The sequence below is a fragment of the Petaurus breviceps genome, unplaced genomic scaffold, assembly GCF_028583685.1.
Source record: "Petaurus breviceps papuanus isolate PSGF00001 unplaced genomic scaffold, PetGlider_PUasm1.0 38, whole genome shotgun sequence".
In the NCBI taxonomy this organism is placed as follows: domain Eukaryota; kingdom Metazoa; phylum Chordata; class Mammalia; order Diprotodontia; family Petauridae; genus Petaurus; species Petaurus breviceps.
Genome location: NW_027186304.1, coordinates 67682986 through 67692468, shown reverse-complemented (window position 1 = coordinate 67692468; position 9483 = coordinate 67682986).

The following is a 9483-nucleotide window of genomic DNA, read 5'->3' as shown; positions in this document are numbered from 1 at the left end:
AGCAAAGATACCTGAAGTATTAAACAAGCTCATTTGTAACAAAAGAATAGTTTTTAGCAGATTAGATTTTTGCATTACAGTTTAAAGTATGGAAAAAGGATACTTGCTTTATGGGAGAAAGATGATTCATGATCATAAAACAGTTGTTATAGAACATAGTAAGAGGAAAAAAGGTTGAAAAGGATAGCAATAGAGGGGAACAGGTAGGAATACACAGTAAAGAACAAAACAAGTTTAATTTCTTGTGAGTTAGGTAGGCAGCTAGGATGGTAAATTAGGTAGGAGAAGTTTGATGGAATCAATCAGTTTGACAGAAACATTATGGAAGAGCTTAAAACTGACAGTACTAGAGAGCCATTTCCATTCCTGAGTTTCCACATCCAGATTAAAATGGGCCTAACCAATAAAGCAAAGTAGCCGAAATAGTATTTAGAAAATAAAAATTGATTCTCTTTTGTAATTGATTCTAGTCTGTATTATTGCTGATATTTTGTATAACTGCCTGTCATATTTGTCTTTGAATTACATTCAGATGTTTATAGGTTCACAAGTTCAGTCTTTCTCTCTGAATTAAATTTCAGTTTTCCTATAAATTAAAAGAAACCTGTTATCTTCATACCACTAGCTGTCCTTGTACAATTAGAGGAAATCTGTTAACTATATACCATTAGATATTCTTACAGGTAGATGAAGTTAATCAGAATTTCCTAGCAACAAGATAGGAAGAGGGGTTGTCGCTAGCCCCTCCTTCCTGAATTCCAACCAGTCATATTGTCATTCATGTCTGTGATACTTCTGACCTTGTAAACAATGGTAATTTCATGCCTATCTGTGATTCTGCTTCTACTTTTTAGATGCTCCCCCTTTTGTCTGTAAACATGATATTTCAGCACTCATAGCTTGCTCAGGAGGCTGAGACCTTGTTTATTGGTATTGACTTTGCTAATAAATTGACTGTGATCAGGAACTTGTTCCTCAGTTTACCTTAATTTCAGTTGCAACCATATGAATAAAAAGGTTATAGTTAAAATGTGTGCTGTTATATGTAATTATTCTTCACCATGTTTACATGATACAGCAACATTTATATACTGATAACTGTCAATTTTATTTTTCATTTGTTAAAGGTCACTTTAATCTGAAAACTTTTTCCTATCCATTTTTGCACTTTCTCCTTTTTTCTTCCCTATGCTTTTATCCTTCCTTCCCCTACACATGCTTTTAAAACTCACCACCCATACCAGCAGCTTAAAATGTTCTCTAGTATGGGAAGTTTGAGAATATTGGAGAAATAGTAAGTAAAATCCTCCTTCCTCCTTCATATTGTACATCTGAATTCTGGTTAAGTTAAGAGCTTCTTCCTCTAATACTTTTAATTCTAATCCTTGTGGAGTCTGAATTCATTGCTTCCATTAAAACAGTGGGTCTCCTTAATGCTAAAAAGCAGTGACCCAGATAGCAGATAGCACAATGGATTAATATGGTGACTTTGTGACTTTCAAGCTTTACTTTCAAATCTGACTGTTCGTTTTGATCACTTCGTAGTCAATTAATCAGGTCAAATTGGCAAAGAAAAGGCAGGGATTCTTCTGAGCTCCCCCCAAATTCCTCTGGACACCTTTAACTAATGCCCCAAAACAAATCTTGAGTGGCAAAACACAAGAAAGAATGAAGTGAAAAATGTTCCAGCCCAAGACAACTTAGAAGGTCATCAGGAAAGGTCTGTTGTACCAGGGTGGCAATAGTTCACAGTTCAGTGCAGGCTGTGCCGGTAGTGGTGGTTTCTAGACCTCTTAGACCATAGACAGTAAGGGGGTCAGGCAACTGCTCAGAAGGAGATTACAGATGTCTTTTGCTGGCCCCAGGGGCAGGACTGTTGCCCACACTCAGCTCTGGGTCACAGTCCTGAATCTCAGTCCCAGGGGGAGGAGGAGCACTAGCACACCAGAGCTTGTAGCCACAGTGGAATGGGAATCCTTGTCACATTTCCTGGGTGGAAAAGAGTGCTTTTGATCTCTCAAAGACAGTGCACAGTAAAGCAGAGTAGTATACATGCCTCTCCCTAGATCATGCCACCTTGTAAGAACCAAAAACTTAAAGGTCGGGGCAGCCAGGTAGCACAGCGAGTAAGAGCACTGGCTCTGGTGTCAGGATGACCTGGAGATTGAATCCCGGACTCAGACACTTAGCACCCACCCAGAAACACCTGGCCGTGTAACCTTGAGCAAGTTACTTAACTCCAATTGCTTAGGGACGGCCAGGTAGCACAGCGAGTAAGAGCACCAGCTCCAGTGTCGGGATGACCTGGAGATCAAAGCTGGGCTCAGATACTCAGCACCACAAACAGAAATAACTGGCCATGTAACCTTGAGCAAGTTACTTAACCCCGAATGCTTTAAAAAAAAAAAAACTTACAGCGGCACTGTGGTCGCAGGCCGGGTAGGCGCGGCGGATGCGGGCCGGGAAGGCGCGGCAGCAGCGGCTCGGCAGCACGCGGATGCAGGCCGGGAAGATGCGGCGACGGCGGCACGGTGGCCTGAGCAGGAAGGCGCAGCGGCGGTGTGGCGGAGCGCAGACGCAGGCCGGGAAGGGGCCTGATCAACTCTGAGGGCAAGTCTTCCCACCAACCACAAGGTCCACTACCAGGCCTATCACCAAAGGGCTGGGACTGGAAAGAGCAAGGTAAGAAGAAAAGACAGGGGCCCCTATACTGGACAGCAAACACTCCTGGGGCTACCACATCATAGCACAGAAATCTTTTTTTAAAAAGCCCCTTTCAGGACCTCCAAAGATGAGGATGACAGAGTGAACCCCACTTGCTCCAAACCCCACCTCTGACCCTGAAAATATAGTAACTATTGTCAAGGGCAAAACCCTCTACAGTAAAAGCTTGGGATCCTAGAGGAAGGGCATGGTTAGGACCCTGCCTCAAAATGGGTAGAAAGCAGACTACAAAGACAAAGACTCTAGAGTCCTACTATCCTCAGAGGGAGGAACCAACCTCAGAGGGAGACAATGTGGACTCCACACCCACAGCTGAAACTTCAACAGGGAATGGATCCCAAGCACAGAAGGCTCTCCTAGATGAGATCAAAAGGAACTTTGAAAGCAAAATGAGAGAGATAGAAGAGAAAATGAATAATTCTCTCAAAACAAAAATAGCAGAATTCGAAAAGCATTATAATGAGGAAAACATCTCTCTAAAAAGGAAAGTGTATGATATGGAAAAGGAGCTTCAAAAATTAACCAAGGAAAATGATTTGCTAAAAACCAGAATTAAACAAATGGAAACAAATAACTCTATAAGGAACCAAGAAGTAGCCAAGCAAAACAACAAAAATGAAAAATTAGAAAAAGAGGTAAAATACCTCAAAGAAAAAATAACTGACCTGGAAAACAGATCCAGGAGAGATAATCTGAGAATCATAGGCCTACCAGAAAATTATGATGAAAAAATGAGCCTGGACAACATTCTCCAAGAGCTCGTTAAGGAAAACTGCCCTGAGATACTTGAACCTGAGGGGAAAATAGAAATCGACAGAATCCACCGGACACCTGCTGTAAGAGATCCCAAACTGAAAAATCCTCGAAATGTTGTGGCCAAACTCCAGAACTACCAGATAAAAGAGAAAATACTTCAAGCGGCCAGAAAGAAACAATTCAGATATCGAGGGTCCACAGTGAGGATTGCACAGGATTTGTCAGCCTCCACACTGAAAGATCGGAGGCAGTGGAATACAATTTTCAGGAAAGCAAAACAGCTTGGATTACAACCAAGGATCACATACCCAGCGAGACTGAGCATATTCTTCCAGGCAAAGAGATGGTCATTCAATGATATAACAGAGTTCCAGACCTTCTTGATAAAAAAGCCAGAACTCAATGGAAAATTCAACCTCCAATTACGAGAAGCAACAGTGACTTAAAAAGGTAAACAAGGAGAACACACATCATTTTAGAGGGAAAGAGGGGAGGGAGAGGAGCTTCGCATGAGATCTGTTCCTGTCATTCTTGATGCGAAGAAAAAATAGCATACCTCATTAAGTATAACAATATCCTACAGGTAGTAGGAGGGGGAAAGGGTTACAAAAGGGGGGTGGGAGTGGTTTGTAGAGAGGGAAGTAGTAAGGGGAAAAGGGGAGGAAAAGGGAGGGGGGCCGAAAAGGGAACACTGAGGGAGGCGGTAGTCAAAAGGAAAACTATTAAGGGGGGGAAGGGAGAAGGGAGGAAAAATATGAACATTAACAGGGGCAGGAATAGGATAAGGGGAAAGAAACAGATAACAATCATAACTGTAAATGTGAATGGAATGAACTCTCCTATAAAACGGAGACGGATAGCAGAATGGATTACAAATCATAATCCTACAATACGCTGTTTACAAGGAACACATTTGAAACAGAGGGATACACACAAGGTAAAGATAAAAGGTTGGAGTAAAATATATCATGCCTCAGCTAAAGTAAAAAAAGCAGGGGTAGCAATCCTTATCTCAGATAAAGCAAATGCAAAAATTGACCTAATTAAAAGAGATAAGGAAGGAAACTATATCCTGTTAAAAGGCACCATAGAGAATGAAGCAATATCACTACTTAACATATATGCACCAAGTGGTGTAGCTTCCAAATTCCTAGAGGTGAAGCTAACGGAATTAGAGGAAGAAATAGATAGCAAAACTATACTAGTGGGAGACCTTAATCTCCCCCTATCTGAACTTGATAAATCCAACCTCAAAATAAACAAGAAAGAAGTTAAGGAGGTGAACAGGATTTTAGAGAGGATAGGTATGATAGATCTCTGGAGAAAACTGAATGGGGATAAAAAGGAATATACTTTCTTCTCAGCGGTTCATGGCACATACTCAAAAATCGACCATGTTCTAGGGCATAAAAACCTCACAATTCTATGCAGTAAGGCAGAAATATTAAGCACATCATTCTCAGATCATGATGCAATAAAAATTACATGCAATAAAGGGCCAGGGAAAGACAGACTAAAAACTAACTGGAAATTAAACAATTTAATCCTAAAGAATGAGTGGGTCAAACAAGAAATTATAGAAACAATCAGTAATTTCATTCAAGAGAATGATAATAATGAGACAACATACCAAAATCTGTGGGATGCATTAAAGGCAGTTCTTAGGGGAAATTTTATATCCCTGAGTGCATACGTGATTAAATTAGAGAAAAGGGAGCTCAACGAATTGGGTATGCAATTAAAAAACCTGGAAAAAGAACAAATTCAAAATCCCCAATTAAATACTAAACTAGAAATATTGAAGACTAAAGGAGAGATTAATAAAATCGAAATTAAGAAAACTATTGAACTAATAAATAAAACCAAGAGCTGGTTTTATGAAAAAACCAACAAAATTGATAGACCCTTAGTCAATATGATAAAAAAAAAAGAAAGAAGAAAACCAAATTATGAGTATCAAAAATGAAAAGGGTGAATCTACCTCCAATGAAGAGGAAATCAAAACAATAATTAGGAATTATTTTTCCCAATTGTATGCACATAAATTTGACAATCTTAGGGAAATGGATGAGTATTTAGAAACATACAAATTGCCCAGATTAACTGAAGAGGAAGTAAATTACTTAAATAATCCCATCTCAGAAAAAGAAATTGAACAAGCCATCAGTCACCTCCCTAGGAAAAAATCTCCAGGGTCAGATGGATTCACTAGTGAATTCTATCAAACATTTAAAGAACAATTGATTCCAATACTCTACAAATTATTTGGGAAAATTATTGAAGAAGGAGTCCTACCAAATTCTTTTTATGACAAAAATATGGTACTGATACCTAAATCAGGAAGAGATACAACAGAGAAAGAAAATTATAGACCAATCTCCCTCATGAATATAGATGCAAAAATTCTAAATAAAATACTAGCCAAAAGACTACAGCAACTTATCTCAAGAATAATACACTTTGATCAGGTAGGATTTATTCCAGGAATGCAAGGATGGTTTAATATTAGGAAAACCATCAGTATAATTGAGCATATCAACAATAAAACTAGCAGAAACCACATGATCATCTCAATAGATGCAGAAAAGGCTTTTGACAAAATACAACATCCATTCCTATTAAAAACATTAGAAAGTATAGGAATAAATGGAGCCTTCCTTAAAATAATAGGTAGCATCTATTTAAAGCCATCAGCAAGTATTATAAGTAATGGGAAGAAGTTGGAAGTATTTCCCATAAGATCAGGGGTGAAACAAGGGTGTCCACTATCACCCCTCTTATTCAATCTGGTACTAGAAATGTTAGCAGTAGCAATTAGAGAAGAAAAATAAATCAAAGGAATCAAGTTAGGCAAAGAAGAGACCAAGCTATCACTCTTCGCAGATGATTTGATGATATACTTAGAGAATCCTAGAGAATCAAGTAAAAAACTGCTTGAGACAATAAATAAATTTGGCAAAGTTGCAGGATATAAAAGAAACCCACATAAATCCTTGGCATTCCTATATATTTCCAATGAAATTCAACAACAAGAAGTAGAAAGAGAAATCCCATTTAAAGTTACTGTAGACATTATAAAATATTTGGGAATCTACCTGCCAAAACAAACCCAGGACCTGTATGATCATAACTACAAAACACTTTTCACACAAATAAAGTCAGATCTAACTAATTGGAAAAATATCAATTGCTCATGGCTGGGTCGAGCTAATATAATAAAAATGACAATTTTACCTAAATTAAATTACATATTTAGTGCCATACCAATTAATTTACCAAAAAACTACTTTATAGAGTTAGAAAAAATAGTAACAAAATTCAACTGGAAGAATAAACGGTCCAGAATATCAAGGGAATTAATGAAAAAAAAATGCTAGGGAAGGTGGACTAGCTTTACCAGATTTCAATCTGTACTATAAAGCAGCAGTCATCAAAACTACCTGGTACTGGCTTAGAAATAGAGAAGTGGATCAATGGAATAGATTAGGCACACGAGATTCAGAAGTCAACGACTACAGTAATGTATTGTTTGATAAACCCTCAGACACTGGTTTTTGGGATAAGAACTCACTGTTTGACAAAAACTGCTGGGAAAACTGGAATACAGTATGGCAGAAACTGGACATAGACCATTATCTAACACCATATACCAAAATCAAGTCTAAATGGGTTCATGATCTAGGTATAAAGGTTGATACTGTAAGCACTCTGCTAAAACAGGGAATAGTTTACCTATCAGACTTGTGGAGAGGGAATGACTTTATGACAAAACAGGAATTAGAGAACATTATAAAATGTAAAATGGATAATTTTGACTACATGAAATTGAAAAGTTTCTGTACAAATAAAGCCAATGTAACCAAGATTAAGAGGGAGTTGGGAAATTGGGAATCTTTACAATCTATGTCTCTGACAAAGGACTCATCTCTAAAATATACAGAGAACTGAGTCAAATGTATAAGAATACAAGTCATTCCCCAATTTATAAATGGTCAAAGGATATGAACAGGCAGTTTTCAGAGAAAGAAATTAAAGCTATCTATAAGCACATGAAGAAATGCTCTAATTCACTATTGATTAGAGAAATGCAAATCAAAACAACTCTGAGGTACCACATCTCACCAGTCAGATTGGCTAAGATGACAAAACAGGAAAATGACAAATGCTGGAGAGGATGTGGGCAAACTGGAACACTAATGCATTGTTGGTGGAGTTGTGAACTGATCCAGCCTTTCTGGAGATCAATCTGGAATTATGCCCAAAGGGCTATAAATACTTTCATACCCTTTGATTCAGCAATACCACTCCTAGGGTTATATCCCAAAGAGATTATAGAAATGGGAGAAAGACCCATATGTACAAAAATGTTTATAGCAGCTCTTTTTGTTGTGGCAAAGAATTGGAAATTAAGGGGGTGCCCATCAATTGGGGAATGGCTGAACAAGTTGTGGTATATGCATGTTATGGAATACTATTGCACCATAAGAAACGGGGAGCAGGCGGTCTTCATATTTACCTGGAGAGGCTTAAAAGAACTGATGCTGAGTGAGAAGAGTAGAACCGGGATGAATTTGTACACAATTACAGACACAACGTATGTGTGATGACCAACTTTGATAGACTGGACTCTTCTCAACAATACAGGGATATAAGTCAATCCCAAAAGACGCATGATGGAGAGAAAAACGTGCATCCAGAGAAAGAACCAGAAAGAACTAATTTTATATCCAGGTGGAAGCAAAATACCTGATCTTTTTCGTTGTCTTATTTGATTTTATGTCCTCTTTACCATTTTTCATTCCAGCTGGTACAATCCATCCTTATAACCTGACCATTGTATAATGTGAAAGTATTTATAGATCCTATACTTGATAATAAGCCGCCATGGGGGGGGGGGGGGAGGGGGGGGGAAAAAAAAGTGAAATTAAAGGAATTGTGGAATTGAATCCTGTAAACTAAAAGGAAACAAACAAATTAATAAATTAAAGTTTAAAAAAAAACTTAAAGGTCCCCAGAATTACCTCTGAAAATAGCTGCACAAAATAACCTGAAGGTTGGGACAGTGCCCTTTCCACTCTACAAGCAGAACCCTACTTTAGAATGGAGTTAAGAGTCAAGAAATAGGCTGAAAAGGGACCAAATAGCAGAAAAAGATCCTGACTCTAGAAAGTAACTATGGTGACAAAGAATATCAAAACATAAACTCAGAAGGAGAAAACAAAGTCAAAACTTCTGCATCCAAAACTTTAAAGAAAAATGTGAATTCAGGCCATGGAAGAGCTGAAAGGGAGTTTTAAATCAAGTAATAGAGGTAGAGGATGAATTGAGAAGAGAAATTAGAGTGATGCAAGAAAATCATGAAAAAGAAGTCAATGGTTTGGCATAGGAGGCACAGAAAATTACTGAAGAAAACAACATCCTAAAATATAAGACAAATGGTAAAGGAGGCACAAAAATCCAATGAAGAGAAGAATGCTTTGGAAAGCAAAATTGGCCAAATAGAAGAGGAGGTATAGGGTGAGGACTAATGGTGATTTCTGAAAAAAAAAATTCCTTAAAAATTAGAATTCGGCAAGTTAATAACTTTGTGAAACAGCAAGAAACAATGAAACAAAATCAAAATAATAAAAAAATAAAAGAAAATGTGAAATATCTCATTGGAAAAAAAACTCAACCTGGAAAATAGATCCAGAAGAAATAATCTAAGAATTAATTGGACTACCTGAAAACCAGGATCAAAAAAAGAGCCTAGACATGATATTTCAAGAAATTATGAAGGAAAACTGCCCTGATATTCTAGAGCCAGAGAGTAAAATAGATATCAAAAGAATCCACTGGTCATCTCCTGAAAGAGGTCCCAAAATGAAAACTCCCAGGAATATTGTAGCTAAATCCAAGAGCTCCCAGATCAAGGAGAAAATATCATAAGCAGCCAAAAAGAAACAATTCAGATGTCATGGAGCCACATTCAAAATAACACAAGATTTAGAAGCTTGTACCTTA